This window comes from Leucoraja erinacea, chromosome 34 (genome assembly GCF_028641065.1).
Source record: "Leucoraja erinacea ecotype New England chromosome 34, Leri_hhj_1, whole genome shotgun sequence".
Taxonomy (NCBI): domain Eukaryota; kingdom Metazoa; phylum Chordata; class Chondrichthyes; order Rajiformes; family Rajidae; genus Leucoraja; species Leucoraja erinaceus.
Window position 1 is genome coordinate 18,561,040 of NC_073410.1, and position 21,593 is coordinate 18,582,632.

Here is a 21,593-nt window from a genome sequence, read left to right on the forward strand (position 1 = left end):
TCTCTCTCCCTCACTCACCCAACTCCCCCCTCCGCTCGCCCTCCCGTCTACCTGTCCCCCTCGGTTAATGGCTGAGACCGTATGATCCTCTGCCCCAGTCGCTGCGGTAACTCACCCTCACTGCCCTCTGAACAGATCTGCTCCACCAGCTCGTCGAAACCTGTGGTTCCCACCGTGACGAACAACGACTACATCCCTCCCCCCCCCCCCCCCCCCAGCGGCCCTGACCGGCGGTGGCAACAGGCGGGTGGGAAGGGGCGAAAAAGGGCCGAGCGGCAGCAGCGGGCAAACGGGCAGGACGTTGCTGGGCAGAGGGACGGAGGGAGAGTGGTTGCAAGGTGCCGAGCAGTTTGTGCGGAGTTTGAGTAACACACACACAACTATGTAAATTGGTCGAATCGTCAAGTCAACAGGATCTATACCACAGCTACCAATGAATTACCTGTGAAGGAAGGAACTGCAGATGCTGCTTTTTATGGAGGGAGAGAATGACTGGGGGTAGGGGAAAGGAGAGGTGAGGGATGGATTTGGGAAGGGGAAGAGAAGACGGGAAAGATCCTGGGGAGGTGAGGAGGGAGTATGAGGGGGATTGAGGGAGAGGGGGAAGTGGGGGAGGTGAAGAGGGAGAGTGGGGGCGGAGGGGGGGATAGAGGGAGTAGGGAGGGAGAGGGGGAAAGTGGAGGTGAGGGAGAATGAGGGTGGAGGGGGTATGAGGAGGGAGAATGGGGGTTGAGGAGGTAGGGAGTGGGGAATATAAGGAGAGGAGGGCATTGGGCATCAGGAGGGATAGTGGTGGGATGTGGAGGTGAGAAGTGGGGAATAAAAGGATAAGGAGGTTGGGAGAGGAGTTATGGGGGGAGGGAGTGACTGAGGTTAGGGGAAAATAGAGAGGGACAGGTGAGGGAGGAATTAGGGAGGGGAGGAGGAGAGGGGGAAGAAGAGGGAGGGTGAAGAGGATGGGGGTGTACTGGGGATGAGGGGAAATGAGCCATGGCTGTGCGGTTGGGGGACTATGTGTGAGTGGTGGACTATTGCGTTGGGGGAACGGGAATTAACGGGAAAGAAAGCTCACAAAGGGATAAGAGTACAGCCAAGTGTAATGTGGATCGATGTGAATGGTGAGATGTGTAGGGAATTAAAAGTACTGTATTTGAATGCGCGAAGTATAAGAGGTAAAGTAGATGAGCTTGAGGTTAAGATAGAGGTTGGTAGATATGGCATTGTGGGGATTACTGAGACGTGGCTGCAGGAGGATCAGGTCTGGGATCTTATAGAAACTTACAAAATTCTTAAGCGGTTGGACAGGCTAGATGCAGGAAGATTGCTCCCGATGTTGGGGAAGCCCAGGACAAGGGGTCACATCTTAAGGATAAGGGGGAAATCCTTTAAAACTGAGATGAGAAGAACTTTTTTCACACAGAGAGTGCTGAATCTCTGGAACTCTCTGCCACAGTGGGTAGTCGAGGCCAGTTCATTGGCTATATTTAAGAGGGCGTTAGATGTGGCCCTTGTGGCTAAGGGGATCAGAGGGTATGGAGAGAAGGCAGGTACGGGATACTGAGTTGGATGATCAGCCATAATCATATTGAATGGCGGTGCAGGTTCGAAGGGCAGAATGGCCTACTCCTGCACCTAATTTCTATGTTTCTATGAAGATAGAACCAAAGTAGTTATTCAATTGGTCTGCCATGTCCTTGTTCCCCATGATCAATTCACCTGTTTCTGACTGCAATGGGCCTACGTTTGTTTTAACTAATCTTTTTCTCTTCACATATCTACAAAAACATTTGCAGTCAGTCTTTATGTTCCCTGCCAGTTTTCTTTCATAATCTATTTTCGCTTTCCTAATTAAGCCTTTTGTCCTCCTCTGCTGGACTTTGAATTTCCCCAGTCCTCTGATAGGCTGCTTTTTCAGGCTAATTTGTATGCTTCATCTTTTGTTTCGATACTATCCCTGATTTCCCTTGTTATCTACGGATGCACTACCTTCCCTGATTTATTATTTTGCCAACTGGGATGAACAATTGTTGTAGTCCATCCATGCCGTCTTTAAATGCGTTCCATTGCATATCCACCATCAACCCTTTAAGAATTAATTGCCAGTCTATCTTGGCCAATTCATGTCTCATACCCTCAAAGTTACCTTTGTTTAAGTTCAGAACCCTTGTTTCTGAATTAATTATGTCACTGTCCATCCTAATGAAGAACTCAACCATATTATGGTCACTCTTGCTCAAGGGGCCATGCACAACAAGACTGCGAACTAACCCTTGCTCATTACTCAATACCCAGTCTAGAATAGCCAGCTCTCTCGTTGGTTCCTCTACGTGTTGGTTTAGAAATCCTCTTCCTCAGCACCCCCGCCAATTTGATTCACCCAATTTATATGTTGATTGAACTCTCCCATTATAACTGTTTTACCTTTGTTGCACGCATTTCTAATTTCCTGTTTGATGCCATCCCCAACTACTGCCTGTCCACAATTTCCACTAGCGTTTTCTGCCCCTTAGTGTTTCGCAGCTCTACCCATATCGATTCCACATCCTCCAAGCTAATGTCCTTCCTTTCTATCGCGTTAATCTCTCTAACCAGCAACGCTACCTCACTTCCTTTTCCTTTCTGTCTATTCCTCCTGAATATTGAATATCCCTGGATATTCAGCTCCCAGCCTTGGTCACTCTGGAGCCATGTCTCCGTGATCCCAACTATATCATAGTCATTAATAGCTATCATCCAACTTATTGCGAATGCTCCTTGCATTGAGACACGAAGCCTTCAGGTCTGTTTTTACAACACTCTTACCCCTTATACAATTATGTTGAAAAGTGGCCCTTTTTGATTTTTGCACTGGATTTGTCTGCCTGCCACATTTCACCTTTCTACCTATTGCTTCTACCTTCATGATACATCCCTCTGTCTCTCCGCTCACACATTTAAGAAACCCTTTCCCTTTAACTGAATTCTCGACTATCCCATTTGACACCCCACCCCCCTTATTCAGTTTAAAACCACCCATGTAGCAGTGGCAAACCTGCCTGCCAGAATGCTGGTCCCCCACCTCAAAACATGGGCAGAATATATTTTACGTTTTCACATACACTGTACGTACAGAGCGCTTCCTGCACGTCCAGGGAGGTTCGGCGATCGAGCATAAGATCATAGATAAGAGCAGACATAGGCCATTCGGCTCATCGTATATTCCACCGTTCAATCATGGCTGATCTATCTTTCACTCCTCACCCCATTCTTCTGCGTTCTCGCCATAACCTCCGACACCTTTTCTAATCAAAAATCCTCTATCTCTGCCTTAAATATATCCATTGACTTGCCCTCCACAGCTTTATGGTGACAAAGAATTCCACAGCTTTATGTGACAAAGAATTCCACAGATTCGCCGCCCTTTAGTTTACGTTGATTATTTTCACGTGTACCAAGGAGCAGGGAAAATGCTACTTTGTATGTTACCGAAACAGATAGAAACATAGAAAATAGGCGAAGGAGTAGGCCATTCGGCCCTTCGAGCCTGCACCACCATTCGGTATGATCATGGCTGATCATCCAACTTTGTATCCTGTACCTGCGTTCTATCCATTCCTCCTGATCGCTTTAGCCACAAGGGCCACATCTAACCCTCTTAAATATAGCCAATTAACTGGCCTCAACTACCTTATGTGGCAGAGATTTCCAGAGATCTGACATGTCATACATAAATTCAGTTGAGTTTGACTATTGAATTTAAGTAAAGTATATCTGTCTGAAGAAGTTTGTCGACCCGAAACATCACGGGTTCATTTTTCTCCAGAGATGCTGCCTGTCCCACTGAGTTATTCCAGTGTCCATCTTCGGTTTATAGTGTCCATCTTTGGAAGTAGTGTCCATCTTCGGTTTATACCAGCATATGCAATTCCTTCCTGCACACCACGAGGATCAGTGGTGTATCTCGTCACATGCGCGCAAAAGAGGGCTTCTGACGTTTAAGTGGGTTATGGTTAGCCTTATGTCCCGTGTTTTGCAAGTTATCAAGATAGATGAGATATGCCATTCATTAAATTCAATAAAGACAAACTTATGCATAATATGTCTGATCAGTTTGGGTAGCATGCAATAAACTTCATTTCACTGAACAAGTGACAATATTAAAGCAATGCGTAAACCACCCTGGACGTGCGCGAAGCCCTCTGCACATGCAGATGACGTGAGATCGAACATAATATTCTACTACTAAGCTTTGAAAACAACATCTGGCCGATCATCTGCCTTTGTCTGGAGGCAACGTGGGATGTGAATAAAGCTACGATTTCAAAGATCTTCGACATTCTGGGTCTTACCCGTCTCTTTAGAATGCCCCTGCACAGCTCTGAGACGGTCCGGTAATCTACTCGGTGAGGCCACTGACCACCGACAAATTTGCGGTTTCTCTCCGGCATTTCTGCTCCCTTGCCTTGATCTCGGCCACAAAGTTCATGCAAGGAATCGCCAAGAACAAAGCGGGTAGCGTTTATGATCACAGGATTAATAGTGGGTGAGAGAACGGCCTGAGCATAGGAACACATTTAGTCCACAAAGTGCACCTGTATGAAAGCGTCGAGTGAATCGGAGAGTGGAAATGGAAAATAAAGTTGTTGTGTATAGGCCACGCTGAAGTCGTTACATCAAAAATCGTGGTGGCTAAAGGAGAATATTTTGAACGGGAAGTTTTCTGATGTCTATATGACAGCAGCATCTCTGGGTGATGCCTGATCTGAAAAGGGGACATTGGGAACAAATCACGAGCGCATGGGGCACAGGGCGACAAATTTTCACGAACTTCCGATCTGGAGTAGAATAGTTCCCAATGAAGAAGCAAAATCCCAGCGTGAACTGTTGCGGATGTGGGACATACATCAGGAGTACTAAAGGCGATGTAGCGCCTGGGTGGGTGATATGGCATATGGCAATGACTCGGGATATGTGCAGGGAAATTGCGGGAAGAAAGCCAAGGGGGTCTGCAGATATTTGTTTACACAAAGGACGTTTACGATATTCTGCTGCCGCAGCTTTGAACGCAATATCCGGTCGATCATCCGGTTCTTCAGCTGGAGAATGAACACAATGTGATGTAAGAAACAAATCATAGCTGGCACGTTGAAACCACAAGTAAATTGGAGAAACAGCACTTCCTATTACTTTTGGACATCAAACAACTCAGATGGATAGTGATTTCCCTAATTTCAAGGTCACCTTACATTTCCTCTCTCTACGTGTTTTTAATTGAAACTCGTCCACTTGTCTCCGTGTCACATCACCTGATTTCAGTAAAAGCAATATTTCAGAATGTTTCTGCCTGGTTTCGAACCAGGGACCTTTCGCGTGTTAGGCGAACGTGATAACCACTACACTACAGAAACACTGTCCCATGTTAAATGTTGACTGGAGTATCAGATCGCGAAGCCGAACTGCCCTCCGTAACTCTCACTGCCTGATGACAGCTCACCGCCCAGACGGTTGAAATGTCAACAGTAACCTCTGTATCACTAAATTATTTAATCCATTTAACCCATTTCGCACCAGACCAACACCCGGATATAACACTGCCGCGATATAAAGTGTCAGCTGCAGCTGGGAATGTGAGCAAGATTGGCTGTTAACAAACAGCAGAACTACTGTTGCTGTTTACACCTAGTACTTTGGCAGCTGTTGTAAAATTTCATGGCAGTGGTCACGTGGATCGTGGAGATGCACAATTAAAGACAAGCAGGGAGAAGAGCTTTTTGAGGAATTTGATTTGTAAATTGGCAAATTGGGCAATTTAGGCACTTTATCAGCAAGACTTCTCCAGGGGAGCGACAGTGAGGGAAGTGCCTTGAGAGAAAATAGTGAGTCTTTGGCTCAAGAGTCTTCGGCGAAGAGGCTGAAGAGAGGAGACTACGCAAAACGCTGGAGAGAACGATACGCGGTGAACTCATGACGGGAAAGATGAGACAGTGTGATGCTTGCAGGATGTGGGAGAACAGGGACACGGATGGAAACTCTGGCTGCGACAGCTGTGGCAAGTGCGTCCAGATTCAGCTCCTGAAGGACCGTGTTGAGGCACTGGAGAATGGCTGAATGACCTTAGGGCCGTCCGGGAAAACGAGAGTTTCCTGGACAGGACCTACAGTGAGGTTGTCACGCCGCGGATACGGGAAGAACGAAGGAGTGTGACTGAGAGAAATGGTGGTAACCGTGGAGAGCAGGAGACCCAGGTGGCTGTGCCGAATGAAGGCAGGTACGCCCTCTTGGGAACTGTCGGGGGAGACGATGTTTCCAGCCCGAGCGGCGGACACGTCGGTGGCTCCAATCCTAGAGATGTGACTCGTCCGACGACAATCACGTCGGGCAGAGCCATAGTGGTGGGTGACTCCATTGTTCGAGGTACGGACTGGAGATCCTGTGGAGGCAGGCGAGATGCGAGGATGGTCTGTTGCCTCCCTGGGGCCAGGGTTCCAGATGTCACGAACCAAATTCAGAACATCCTCAAGAGGGAAGGTGAACAGCTGAAAGTAGTTGTGCACGTTCTGCAACGCGAGTTCAGAGAGATTTTCCTGTGATGATGACTGAAAAGCAGGACATCGAGGGTGGTTATCTCTGGATTGCTTCCAGTACCTCCTGCTAGTGACGACAGAAACAGGGAGATGGGAGATCTGAATTTGTGGCTGAGGGGCTGGTCCAGGGTGCAAAGAATTAAGATTTATAGACCACTGGGATATCTTCTGGGGTAGGGGTGACCTGTACATAAGGGGCTGGTTACACCTTAACTGGAGGGGGACCGACGTTCTGGCAAGCAGTTTTGCTAGGGCTACACGTGTGGGTTTAAACTAAATAGTGGTGGGGAGGGATTCACAAATTGGGAGTATAAAGCTGCAGTTGAAGGGGAAGTGAGTACAAGAAAAGTTACAAAAAGCATTTGAATTAATGGGAAGGAAAGTTCGAGAAGGGATAAGAGAGTAAGGTCAGGGCCAATTGCGAGCAGTGCGAGGGGGGAAGTGAATACGGATGTCAAAGTACTGAATATGAATGCGTGAAATATAAGAAATAAAGGGGCGACCGTGGCTGACAAGGGACGTCAGGGACAGTACAAAAATAAAAGAGAAGTATAACGTAGCAAAGATGAGCAGGAAGCAAGAGGATTGGGTAATGTTTAAAGAGCAATAGAAGATAAATCAAAAGGCAATACAGGGAGAAAAGATGAGGTACGAAGGTAAGCTAGCGAAGAATATAAATGAGAATAATAAAAATATTTTAGGTATGTGAAGAGGAACAAAATCAAAACAAGAACAAAAACAGGATCAAAATTGTACCCTTGAAAACTGAAAAGGGTGAATTTATTATGGGGAACATGGAAGTGGGAGATGTGTTGAACAGGTATTTTGGATCCATCGTCACTACGGGGGACACAAACACTCTTCCTGATGCCCTAGTGGCCAGAGGATTTGGGGTGACGGATGAACTGATGGAACTCAACATTAGGCAGGAAATGGTGTTGGGTAGACTGATGGGACTGAAGGCTGATAAATCCCCAGGGCCTGATGTTCTGCATCCCATGGTACTTAAGGACGTGGCCTTAGACATCGTGGACGCATTGGTGACAATTTTCCAATGGTCTATAGATTCAGGAGCAGTTCCAGTGGATTGGAGGTTAGCTAATGCTATACGATTGTTTAAGAAAGGGGGGAGGGAGAAAACAGGGAATTATAGACAAGTTAGTCAGACATCGGTGGTGGGGAAGATGCTGGAGTCAATTATGAAACATGAAATAGCGGTACATTTAGATAGCAGTAGCAGGATCGGTCCGAGTAAGCATGGGCTTACGAAGGGGAAATCATGCTTCACTAATCTTCTGGAGTTGTTTGAGGATGTAACTAGGAAATACAAATACACGAAGACAGATTACTATCTAAATGGTGTTGCTGTATTGTAGTGGTTATCGCGTTCGCCTAACACGCGAATGGTCCCTGGTTCGAAACCAGGCAGAAACATTCAGAAGTTTTGCTTTGAGAGTTAGATAGAGCTCTATGGGCTAGTGGAATCAAGGGATATGGAGAGAGGGCAGGCACGGGTTGTTGATTGGGCATGATCACAATGAATGGCGGTGATGGCTCGATGGCCTCCTCCTGCACCTTTTTTCTATGTATCTATGCCAAGTGGGAAAAGGGGAAGTACAGTGGGATCTGGCCGTCCTTGTTCATCAGTCAATCAAAGTCAACATGCAGGAACAGCAGGCAGTGAAGAAACCAAATAGCATTTTGACATTTTTAACAAGAGCAGTATAGGAGCAAAGGTACTTCTGCATTGTATAGGGCCCTAGTGAGACCACCCTGGAGTATTGTGTACAGTTGTGGTCCCCTAATTTGACGAAGGATATTCTTGCTATTGAGGGAGTGAAGCGTAGGTTTACAAAGTTAATTCCCAGGATGGCAGGACTGTCATATGCCGAGAGAACAGAGCGGCTGGGCTTGTATTCTCTGGAGTTTAGAAGGATGAGAGTGGATCTTATTGAAATATATAACATTATTAAGTGTCTGGACACGCTAGAAGCAGGAAACATGTCCCCGATGCAGGCGAGTGCAGAACCAGGGTCCACAGTTTAAGAATAAGGCGTAAGATGAGGAAACATTTTTTTCTCACAGAGAGTTGTGAGTCTATGGAACTCTCTGCCTCAGAGGGTGGTGGAAGGCGGTTCTCTGGATACTTTCAAGAGAGAGGAAGATAGGCTCTTCAAGATCCCGGAGTCGGGGGAGTATTGGGAGACGGCGGGATTGGGGTACTGATTGGGGATGATCAGCCATGATCACATTGAATGGCGGTGCTGGCTCGAATGGCCGAATGGCCTACACCTGCACCTATTGTCTATTGAAGCCGATAATTTACTTTGCAATTACTATGCAAGATCGAATTGGTGATCGAAAGAGCAAATTTGCAGATGACATAAAGCTGGGAGGCAGTGTGAACTGTGAGGAGGATGCTATGAGAATGCGGGGTGATTTGGACAGGTTGGGTGAGTGGGCAGATGCATGGTAGATACAGTTTAGTGTGGATAAATGTGAAGTTATCCACTTTGGTAACAAAAACAGGAAAGAGAATTATTATCTAAATGGAGTCAAGTTGGGAAATGGGGAAGGACAACGGGATCTGCGGGGTCCTTGTTCATCAGTCAATGACAGTAAGCATGCAAGTACAGCAGGCAGTGAAGATAGCGAATGGCCTTCATAATAATCTGATAATCCTGTCAATATTTAGCAATGGATAATGTTTCTGTAGTATTGTGGTTATCACGCGAATTGTCTCATTTTCGAAATCAGAAACATTCAGCAATCTCGCTTTTTGTGAAATTAGGTGATGTGACATGGAGACAATTGGACGATTCTTCAAATGAACACAGCTGCTGTTCCACTACAAGCCATAGCCCTCCTCTGGTCTAAAGGAGGTTTCCGACCCAAAACATCACCTATACATGTTCTCCAAAGATGCTGCTTGAACCGCGGTGTTACTCCTGCACGTTGTCGCAACATGAGGCTCTGTTCCTCCAATTTCCGATGTGGCCTCACGGTGCCGGCTCTGATTTGGTACTTACATCCCACTGTGTATATTCGCCTCCAGACAAAGGGCAGGACAATCGGTCCGATGGTGTGTTCAAAACTTGGGCAGAATATTTTTTACGTTTTCACATCCACTCTACGTACAGAGCGCTTCCTGCACGGCCAGGGAGGTTCGGCGTTCGATCATAAGACCATAGATAAGAGCAGACTTAGGCCATTCGGCTCATCGTATATTCCACCGTTCAATCATGGCTGATCTATCTTTCCCTCCTCACCATATTTTTCTGCGTTCCCATAACCTCCGACACCTGTACTATTCAAGAATCTATCTATCTCTGCCTTAAATATATCAATTGAATTGCCCTCCACAGCCTTATGTGACAAAGAATCGCACAGATTCGCCGCACTTTAGATCACGTTTCTTATTTTCATGTGTACCAAGGTAAAGGGAAAAAACTATTTTTTGTATGCTACCGAAACAGATCTGACATATTATACACAAATTCAATTTAGTTAAACTATGAATTTAAGTAAACTATATCTCTGAAGAAGTTTGGCGACCCGAAACATCACGGATTCAATTTTCTCCAGAGATGCTGCCTGTCCCGCTGAGTTATTCCAGCTTTTTGTGTCCATCTTCGGTTTATACCAGCATATGCAGTTCCTTCCTGCATACCACGAGGATCAGTGGTATACTTCGTCACATGCGCACCGAAAGAGGGCTTCTGACGTTTAAGTGAGTTATGGTTAGCCATTTACCCCGTGATTTGCAAGTTATCAAAATAGGTGAGATATTCCATTCATTAAATTCAATAAAGACAAACGTATGCATAATATGTCTGATCAGTTTAGGTAGCATGCAATAAACTTCATTTCACTGAACAAGTGATAATAATAAAGCAACGCGTAAACCACCCTGGACGTGCACGAAGCCCTCTGCACATGCAGATGACGTGAGATCGAACGTAATATTCTACTCCTAAGCTTTGAAAACAACATCTGGCCGATCATCTGCCTTTGTCTGGAGGCAACGTGGGATGTGAATAAAGCTACGATTTCAAAGATCTTCGGCATTCTGGGTCTTACTCGTCTCTTTAGAATACCCTGCACAGCTCTGAGACGGTCCGGTAATCTACTCGGTGAGGCCACTGACCACCGACAAATTTGCGGTTTCTCTCCGGCATTTCTGCTCCCTTGCCTTGTTCTCGGCCACAAAGGTCATGCAAGGAATCGCCAGGAACAAAGCGGGTAGCGTTTATGATCACAGGATTAATAGTGGGTGAGAGAACGGCCTGAGCATAGGAACACATTTAGTCCACAAAGTGCACCTGTATGAAAGCGTCGAGTGAATCGGAGAGTGGAAATGGAAAATAAAGTTGTTGTGTATAGGCCACGCTGAAGTCGTTACATCAAAAATCGTGGTGGCTAAAGGAGAATTTTTTGAACGGGAAGTTTTGTGATGTCCATGTGACAGCAGCATCTCTGGGTGATGCCTGATCTGAAAAGGGGACATTGGGAACACATCACGAGCGCATGGGGCACAGGGCGACTAATTTTCACGAACTTCCGATCTGGAGTAGAATAGTTCCCAATGAAGAAGCAAAATCCCAGCGTGAATTGTTGCGGATGTGGGACATACATCAGGAGTACTAAAGGCGATATAGCGCCTGGGTGGGTGATATGGCATATGGCAATGATTCGGGATATGTGCAGGGAAATGGCGGGAAGAAAGCCAAGGGGTCTGCAGATATTTGTTTACACAAAGGACGTGTACGATATTCTGCTGCCGCAGCTTTGTGCCAACATTGCCAACATTGGACCATTGTGGTTACCAACATTCTTTCGTAATCGTGGCCGGCTCCATACGTTGTTCCATACGTTTTCATACCGCTAGTTTCTCCCTCTCCTCACTCTCAAGCGGAAGAGGGGTCTCGACCAGAAACGTCACCTATTTATTTAATCCAGAGATGGTGCCTTATCCGCCTTACTCCAGAGATGGTGCCTTCCCACAACATTTTGTGCCTATCCCAACGTGAACTATTGCGGATCTGTGATGTGCATCGAACACTATTAGAGGCAGGACAAAGACGTCGACAAAGACATCAAGTCCCGGCAATGCCTCGGGATAGACGCTGGGAAATGGCGGTAAGAACGTCAAGGGAATCTGCGTAGAAACTGCAGATGATTGTTTACACAAAATGATACAACGTGTTGGAGTAACTCAGCAGTTCAAGCAGCATCTTTGTAGAACATTAATTGGTGATGTTTTTCGTCGGAAACCCTCTTCTGACCAGATGATGGATGTGGGTGGAGCAGCAGCTGCTGTGTTTCATTGAAAATCGTCCACTTGTCTCCGTGTCACATCACCTGATTTCAGTAAAAGCAATATTTCAGAATGTTTCTGCCTGGTTTCGAACCAGGGACCTTTCGCGTGTTAGGCGAACGTGATAACCACTACACTACAGAAACACCGTCCCATGCTAAATGTTGACTGGAGTATCAGATCGCGAAGCCGAACTGCCCTCCGTAACTCTCACTGCCTGATGACAGCTCACCGCCCAGACAGTTGAAATTTCAACAGTAACCTCTGTATCACTAAATTATTTAATCCATTGAACCCATTTCGCACCAGACCAACACCTGGATATAACACTGCCGCGATATAAAGTGTCAGCTGCAGCTGGGAATGTGAGCAAGATCGGCTGTTAACAAACAGCAGAACTACTGTTGCTGTTTACACCTAGTACTTTAGCAGCTGTTGTAAAATGTCATGGCATTGGTCACGTGGATCCCGGAGATGCACACTCAAAGACAAGCAGGGAGAAGAGCTTATTGAGGAATTTGATTTGTAAATTGGCAAATTGGGCAATTTAGGCAATTTATCAGCAAGACTTCTCCAGGGGAGCGACAGTGAGGGAAGTGCCTTGAGAGAAAATGGTGAGTCTTTGGCTCAAGAGTCTTCGGCGAAGAGGCTGAAGAGAGGAGATTACGCAAAACGCTGGAGGGAACCATACGCGGTGAACACATGACGGGAAAGACGAGACAGTGTGATGCTTGCAGGACGTGGGAGGCCAGGGACACGGATGGAGCCTCTGGCTGCAACAGCTGTGGCAAATGCGTCCAGATTCGGCTCCTGAAGGACCGTGTTGAGGCACTGGAGAATGGCTGAATGACCTTAGGGCCGTCCGGGAAAACGAGAGTTTCCTGGACAGGACCTACAGTGAGGTTGTCACGCCGAGGATACGGGAAGAACGAAGGTGTGTGACTGATAGAAAGGGTGGTAACCGTGGAGAGCAGGAGACCCAGGTGGCTGTGCCGAATGAAGGCAGGTACGCCCTCTTGGGAACTGTCGGGGGAGATGATGTTTCCAGCCCGAGCGTCGGACACGTCGGTGGCTCCAATCCTAGAGATGTGACTCGTCCGACGACAATCACGTCGGGCAGAGCCATAGTGGTGGGTGACTCCATTGCTCGAGGTACGGACTGGAGATTCTGTGGAGGCAGGCGAGATGCGAGGATGGTCTGTTGCCTCCCAGGGGCCAGGGTTCAAGATGTCACGAACCAAATTCAGAACATCCTGAAGAGGGAAGGTGAACAGCTGACAGTAGTTGTGCACGTTCTGCAACGCGAGTTCAGAGAGATTTTCCTGTGATGATGACTGAAAAGCAGGACATCGAGGGTGGTTAGCTCTGGATTGCTTCCAGTACATCCTGCTAGTGACGACAGAAACAGGGAGATGGGAGATCTGAATTTGTGGCTGAGGGGCTGGAGCAGGGAGCAAGGATTTAGATTTATAGACCACTGGGATATCTTCTGGGGTTGGGGTGACCTGTACATAAGGGGCTGGTTACGCCTTAACTGGAGGGGGACCGATGTTCTGGCAGGCAGTTTTGCTAGGGCTACACGTGTGGGTTTAAACTAAATAGTGGTGGGGAGGGATTCACAAATTGGGAGTATGAAGCTGGAGTTGAAGGGGAAGTGAGTACAAGAAAAGTTACAAAAAGCACTTGAATTAATGGGAAGGAAATTTCGAGAAGGGATAAGAGAGTAAGGTCAGGGCCAATTGCGAGCAGTGCGAGGGGGGAAGGGAATACGGAGGTCAAAGTACTGAATATGAATGCGTGAAATATAAGAAATAAAGGGGCGACCGTGACTGACAAGGGACGTCAGGGACAGTACAAAAATAAAAGAGAAGTACAACGTAGCAAAGATGAGCAGGAAGCAAGAGGATTGGGTAATGTTTAAAGAGCAATAGAAGATAAATCAAAAGGCAATACAGGGAGAAAAGATGAGGTACGAAGGTAAGCTAGCGAAGAATATAAATTAGAATAGTAAAAATATTTTAGGTATGTGAAGAGGAACAAAATCAAAACAAGAACAAAAATAGGATCAAAATTGTACCCTTGAAAACTGAAAAGGGTGAATTTATTATGGGGAACATGGAAGTGGGAGATGTGTTGAACAGGTATTTTGGATCCATCGTCACTACGGGGGACACAAACACTCTTCCTGATGCCCTAGTGGCCAGAGGATTATGGGGGGACGGAGGAACTGAAGGAACTCAACATTAGGCTGGAAATGGTGTTGGGTAGACTGATGGGACTGAATGCTGATAAATCCCCAGGGCCTGCTGGTCTGCATCCCATGGTACTTAAGGACGTGGCCTTAGAAATCGTGGACGCATTGGTGACAATTTTCCAATATTCTATAGATTCAGGAGTGTTCCAGTGGATTGGAGGGTAGCTAATGTTATACCATTTTTTAAGAAAGGGGGGAGGGAGAAAACAGGGAATTATAGACAAGTTAGTCTGACATCGGTGGTGGGGAAGATACTGGAGTCAATTATAAAACATGAAAAAGCGGCACATTTAGATAGCAGTAGCAGGATCGGTCCGAGTAAGCATGGATTTACGAAGGGGAAATCATGCTTGACTAATCCTCTGGAGTTTTTTGAGGATGTAACTAGGAAATGTAATGTTTGAGGATGTAACTGGGATGTAATGTTAAAATTGTACAAGGCATTGGTGAGACGAAATCTGGAATATGGTAACAATTTTGGTCGCCCAATTATAGGAAGGATGTCAACAAAATAGAGAGAGTACAGAGGAGATTTATTAGAATGTTGCCTGGGTTTCAACAACTAAGTTACAGAGATAGGTTGAATAAGTTAGGTCTTTATTCTCTGGAGCGCAGAAGGTTAAGGGGGGACTTGATAGAGGTCTTTAAAATGATGAGAGGTATAGACCGAGTAGATGTGGACAAGCTTTTCCCTTTGAGAATAGGGAAGATTCAAACAAGAGGACATGACTTCAGAATTAAGGGACAGAAGTTTAGGGGTAATATGAGGGGGGACTTCTTTACTCAGAGAGTGGTAGCGGTGTGGAATGAGCTTCCAGTGGAAGTGGTGGAGGCAGGTTCATCGGTATCATTTAAAAATAAATTGGATAGGCATATGGATGAGAAGGGAATGGAGGGTTACGGTATGAGTGCAGGCAGGTAGGACTAAGGGGGAAAACAATTGTTCGGCACGGACTTGTAGGGCCGAGATGGCCTGTTTCCGTGCTGTAATTGTTATATGGTTATATATGGTTATATGGAAATACAAATACACGAAGGCAGATTATTATCTAAATGGTGTTGTTGTCGTATAGTAGTTATCACGTTCGCCTAACACGCGAAAGGTCCCTGGTTCGAAACCAGGCAGAAACATTCAGAAATTTTGCTTTGAGAGTTAGATGGAGCTCTATGGGCTAGTGGAATCAAGGGATATGGGGAGAAGGCAGGCACGAGTCATTGATTGGGCATGATCACAATGAATGGCGGTGATGGCTCGATGGCCTCCTCCTGCACCTTTTTTCTATGTATCTATGTAAAGTGGGAAAAGGGGAAGTACAGTGGGATCTAGACGTCCTTGTTCATCAGTCAATGAAAGTCAACATGCAGGAACAGCAGGCAGTGAAGAAGCGAAATAGCATTTTGCCATTATTAACAAGAGCAGTATAGGAGCAAAGAGGCACTTCTGCATTGTATAGGGCCACAGTGAGACCACCCTGGAGTATTGTGTGCAGTTGTGGTCCCCTAACTTGACGAAGGATATTCTTGCTATTGAGGGTGTGAAGTGTAGATTTACAAAGTTAATTCCCAGGATGGCAGGACTGTCATATGCCGAGAGAACAGAGCGGCTGGGCTTGTATTCTCTGGAGTTTAGAAGGATGAGAGTGGATCTTATTGAAACATATAACATTATTAAGGGTTTGGACACGCTAGAGGCAGGAAACATGTTCCCGATGAAGGTGAGTGCAGAACCAGGTCCACAGTTTAAGAATAAGGCGTAAGCCATTTAGAACGGAGATGAGGAAACATTTTTTTCTCACAGACAGTTGTGAGTCTATGGAACTCTCTGCCTCAGAGGGTGGTGGAAGGCTCTGGATACTTTCAAGAGAGAGGAAGATAGGCTCTTCAAGATAGCCGAGTCGGGAGAGTATGGGGAGAAGGCGGGATTGGGGTACTGATTGGGGATGATCAGCCATGGTCACATTGAATGGCGGGGCTGGATCGAAGGGCCGAATGGCCTACACCTGCACCTATTGTTTATTGAAGCCGACAATTTACTTCTATGCAAGATCGAATTGGTGATCGAAAGAGCAAATTTGCAGATGACACAAAGCTGGGAGGCAGTGTGAACTGTGAGGAGGATGCTATGAGAATGCAGGGTGATTTGGACAGGTTGGGTGAGTGGGCAGATGCATGGTAGATACAGTTTAATGTGGATAAATGTGAGGTTATCCACTTTGGTAACAAAAACAGGAAAGAAGATTATTATCTAAATGGAGTCAAGTTGGGAAATGGGAGGTTTCCGACCCAAAACACATGTTCTCCAAAGATGCTGCTTGAACCGTTGTGTTACTCCTGCACGTTGTCGCAACATGAGGCTCTGTTCCTCCAATTTCCGATGTGGCCTCACGGTGCCGGCTCTGATTTGGTACTTACATCCCACTGTGTATATTTGCCTCCAGACAAAGGGCAGCACAATCGGTCGGATGGTGTGTTCAAAACTTGGGCAGAAAGTATTTTACGTTTTCACATCCACTATACGTACAGAGCGCTTCCTGCACGACCAGGGAGGTTCGGCGTTCGATCATAAGATCATAGATAAGAGCAGACTTAGGCCATTCGGCTCATCGTATATTCCATCGTTCAATCATGGCTGATCTATCTTTCCCTCCTCACCATATTTTTCTGCGTTATTCCCATAACCTCCGACACCTGTACTATTCAAGAATCAATCTATCTCTGCCTTAAATATGTCCATTGACTTGCCCTCCACAGCCTTCTGTGACAAATAATTGCACAGATTCGCCGCACTTTAGGTTACGTTTCTTATTTCACGTGTATCAAGGTACAGGGAAAAAACTGTTTTTTGTATGCTACCGAAACAGAGCTGACATATTATACACCAATTCAGTTTAATTAAACTATGAATTTAAGTAAAGTATGTCTCTGAAGAGGTGTGTCGACCGGAAACGTCACGGATTCAATTTTCTCCAGAGATGCTGCCTGTCCCGCTGAGTTATTCCAGCTTTTTGTGTCCATCTTCGGGTTATGCCAGCATAAGCAGTTCCTTCCTCACCACGAGGATCAGTGGTATGCTTCGTGACATGCGTACCAAGGGAGGGCTGCTGACGTTTAAGTGAGTTATGGTTAGCCATTTATCCCGTATTTTGCAAGTTATCAAAATAGGTGAGATATTCCATTCATTAAATTCAATAAAGACAAACTTATGCATCATATGTCTGATCTGTTTGGGTCGCATGCAATAAACTTCAATTCACTGAACCTTTGTACAAGTGACAATAATAAACCAACCTGCAAACCACCCTGGACGTGCCGAATGCAGATGACGTGAGATCAAACGTTATATTCTACTCCCAAGCTTTGAAAACAACATCTGGTCGATCATCTGCCTTTGTCTGGAGGCAACGTGGGATGTGAATAAAGCTACGATTTCAAAGATCTTCGACATTCTGGATCTTACTCGTCTCTTTAGGATGTCCCTACACAGCTTTGGGACGGTCCGGTTATGTACTCGGTGGTGACACTGACCACCGACAAATTTGCGGTTTCTCTCCGGCATTTCGGCTCCCTTGCCTTGAGCTCGGCCACGGCGTTCATACTTGTCAGGAACAAAGGTGGTAACGTTTATAAACACAAGATTTACAGTGAGTGAGAGAACGTCCTGAGCATAGGAAGCCACTTAGTCCTCAAAGTGCATATGTATGAAAGCGCCGAGTGAATCGGAGAGTGGAAATGGAAAATATAGTTGTTGTGTAGAGACCACGCTGAAGTTGTTACATCAAAAATCGTGGTGGGTAAAGGAGAATTTTTTGAACGGGAAGTTTTGTGAAGTCCATATGACAGCGGCATCTCTGGGTGATGCTTGCTCTGAAAAAGGGACATTGGGAACAAATCACGAGCGCATGGGGCACAGGACGACTAATTTCCACGATCTTCGGATCTGGAGTGGAATAGTTCCCAATGAAGAAGCAAAATCTCAGCGTGAACTGTTGCGGACGTTTGGACATCAAACAACCCAGCGCTATGAATAGCGATTTCCCTAATTTCAAGGTCTCCTTACATTTCCTCTCTCTACGTACGTCCCCCCTCGAACCCCCTCCCCCCCCCCCCCCCCCCCCCCCCCCCCCCCCCCCCCCCCCCCCCCCCCGAACCCCCTCCGATCGCCTTCTGTCCCTCGTGTTCCTGGTTTCACTGATGATGTCCCTTCGTTCACACCTTTTCCACAACAAAGTGCCAACATGGGACCATTGTTGTTAATATTTTTCTTAGGTAATCGTGGCCGGCTCTGGTTTGTTCCATACGTTTTCATACAGCTAATTTCCCCCTCTCCTCACACGAAAGCGGAAGAAGTGTCTCGGCCAGAACCAGACCATTTCTTTAATCCAGAGATGGTGCCTTACCCCAGCATGTTGTGCCTATCCCAACGTGAACTATTGCGGATCTATGATGTGCATCGAACACTATCAGAGGCAGAACAAAGACATCAAGAACGTCAACGGGATTCTGTGTAGAAACTGCAGATGATTGTTTACACAAAATGCTACAAAGTGTTGGAGTAACTCAGCAGTTCAAGCAGCATCTTTGTAGAACATTAATTGGTGATGTTTTTCGTCGGATACCTTCTTCTGACCAGATGATGGATGTGGGTGGAGCAGCAGCTGCTGTGTTTCATTGAAAATCGTCCGCTTGTCTCCGTGTCACATCACCTGATTTCAGTAAAAGCAATATTTCATAATGTTTCTGCCTGGTTTCGAACCAGGGACCTTTCGCGTGTTAGGCGAACGTGATAACCACTACACTACAGAAACACAGTCCCAAGCTAAATGTTGACTGGAGTATCAGATCGCGAAGCCGAATCCGTAACCACACTGCCCTCCATAACTCTCACTGCCTGATGCCAGGTCGCTTCTGGGTCACCGCCCAGAGAGTTGAAATGGCAACAGTAACCTCTGTATCACTAAATTATTTAATCCATTGACCCATTTCGCACCAGACCAACACCAGGATATAACACTGCCGCGATATAAAGTGTCTCCTGCTGCAGCTAGGAATATGGGCAAGATCGGCTGTTAACAAACAGCAGAACTATTGTTGATGTTTACACCAAGTACTTTGGCAGCTGTTGTAAAATTTCATGGCAGCGGTCAGAAATCTTCTCAAACGCTACAACAGAAGCCCAGCGGTCACGTGGATCTCGGAGTTGCACAATCAAAGAAAAGCAGGGAGAACAGCTTATTGAGGAATTTGATTTGTAAATTGGCAAATTACGCAAATTAAGGCAATCTATCAGCCAAGGCTGCTCCAGGGGAGCGGCAGTGAGGGAAGTGCCTTGAGAGAAAATAGTGAGTCTTTGACTCGAGAGTCTTCGGCTAAGAGGCTAAAGAGAGGAGACCACGCAAAAAGCTGGAGAGAACGATACGTGGTGAACTCATGACGGGAAAGCTGAGACAGTGTGATGCTTGCAGGATGTGGGAGGCCAGGGACACGGATGGAGACTCTGGCTGCTACAACTGTGGCAAGTGCGTCCAGATTCAGCTCCTGAAGGACCGTGTTGAGGCACTGGAGAATGGCTGAATGACCTCAGGGCCGTCCGGGAAAACGAGCGTTTCCTGGACAGGACCTACAGTGAGGTTGTCAAGCCGAGGATACGGGAAGAACGAAGGCGAGTGACTGAGAGAAAGGGTGGTAACCGTGCAGTGCAGGAGACCCAGGTGGCTGTGCCAAATGAAGGCGGGTACGACTTCTTGGGAACTGTCGGGGGAGACAACGCCTGCAGTCCGAGCGGGGGACACGTCGGTGGATCCAATCCTAGAGATGGGACTCGTCCGGCGAGAATCACGTTGGGCAGAGCCATAGTGGTGGGTGACTCCATTGCTCGAGGTACGACTGGAGATTCTGTGGAGGCAGGCGAGATGCGAGGATGGTCTGTTGCCTCCCTGGGGCCAGGGTTCCAGATGTCACGAACCAAATTCAGAACATCCTCAAGAGGGAAGGTGAACAGCTGACAGTAGCTGTGCACGTTCTGCAACGCGAGTTCACAGAGATTTTCCAGTGAAGATGACTGAAAAGCATGATATCGAGGGTGGTTATCTCTGGATTGCTTCCACTACATCCTGCTAGTGACGACAGAAACAGGGAGAAGGGGGATCTGAATGTGTGGCTGGGGGGCTGAGGGGGCTGATGCAGGGAGCAAGGGTTTAGATGTAAGTCACTGTGATCTCTTCTGGGTAGGGGTGACCTGTACAAATGGGATGGGTTACACCTTAACTGGAGGGGGGTGACGTTCTGGAAGCCAGGTTTGCGAAGGCTACACGTGTGGGTTTAAACTAAATAGTGGTGGGGAGAGCTTGAGGTTCAGTTAGAAATTGGCAGGTATGATGTTGTGTGAATTACAGAGACATGGCTGCAAGACGGCCAGGGCTGGGAACTGAATATTCAAGGATATATCTCCTATGGAAAAGACCGACCGGTGGGCAGAGCGGGTGGGGTTGCTCTGTTGGTGAGGAATCAAATGCAGTCCCTTGCAACGGGTGACATTGAAACAGGAGATGTGGAGTCAGTATGGATAGAACTAAGGAATTGCAAGGGTAAAAAGACCCTAATGGGACTTATCTACAAGCCCCCAAACAGTAGCCTGGATATAGGGTGCAAGTTGGATCAGACGTTAAAATGGGCATGTAGTAAAGGTAATGCTACGGTTATTATGGGAGATTTCAACACACAGGTAGACTGGGAAAATCAGATTGGTACTGAACCTCCAGTTTAAATTCCATGTGGAATATTTTGGAGGACCAAGAAGCAAGAAAAAGGGAGTTTGTGGACTGCCTCCGTGATGGAATCTTAGAGCAGCTTGTATTGGAGCCTACCAGGGAGAAGGCAATTCTGCATTTAGTGTTATGTAATGAACCGGATTTGATTAAGGAACTTGTGGTTAAGGAGCCATTAGGAGGTAGTAACCAAAATATGGTCTAGTTTAATCTACGTTTGGAGAGGGAGAAGGGAAAATCAGAAGTGTTAGTGTTACTGTTGAATGAATGGACTATGGAGCAACGAGGGAGGAGCTGGCCAAAGTTGACTGGAAAGGTACCCTGGCAGGTATTTCTGGGAATAATACAGAAGGTGCAGGATCAGTTCATTCCAAAGAGGAATAAAGTTTCCAAGGGGAGGAAGGGGCGACCGTGGCTGACAAGGGACGTCAGGGACAGTATAAAAATAAAAGAGAAGTACAAGAAGATGAGCGGGGAGCAAGAGGATTGGGTAATGTTTAAAGAGCAACAGAAGACAAATCAAAAGGCAATACCGGGAGAAAAGATGAGGTACAAAGTAAGCTAGCCAAGAATATCAATGAGGATAGTAATAAATACTTAGGTATGTGAAGAGAAACAAAATACATAAGATCAAAGTTGAACCCTTGAAGACTGAAAAGGGTGAATTTATTATGGGGAACTTAGAAGTGGGAGAT

General features: G+C 46.5%; 4 non-coding genes across 4 annotated transcripts; 1 reads left to right on the top strand and 3 right to left on the bottom strand.

The window, feature by feature from the left end:
• Window positions 1-5,314: 5,314 nt before the first annotated feature.
• trnav-aac (transfer RNA valine (anticodon AAC)) lies at window positions 5,315-5,387 on the bottom strand. The gene has a single exon. It is a non-coding gene; the product is annotated as a tRNA-Val (tRNA).
• Window positions 5,388-7,924: 2,537 nt separating this feature from the next.
• trnav-aac (transfer RNA valine (anticodon AAC)) lies at window positions 7,925-7,997 on the top strand. The gene has a single exon. It is a non-coding gene; the product is annotated as a tRNA-Val (tRNA).
• A 3,956-nt stretch (window positions 7,998-11,953) lies between these two features.
• trnav-aac (transfer RNA valine (anticodon AAC)) lies at window positions 11,954-12,026 on the bottom strand. Its single transcript has one exon. It is a non-coding gene; the product is annotated as a tRNA-Val (tRNA).
• Window positions 12,027-18,866: 6,840 nt separating this feature from the next.
• Window positions 18,867-18,939, bottom strand: trnav-aac (transfer RNA valine (anticodon AAC)). The gene has a single exon. It is a non-coding gene; the product is annotated as a tRNA-Val (tRNA).
• Between the last annotated feature and the right edge of the window lie 2,654 nt (window positions 18,940-21,593).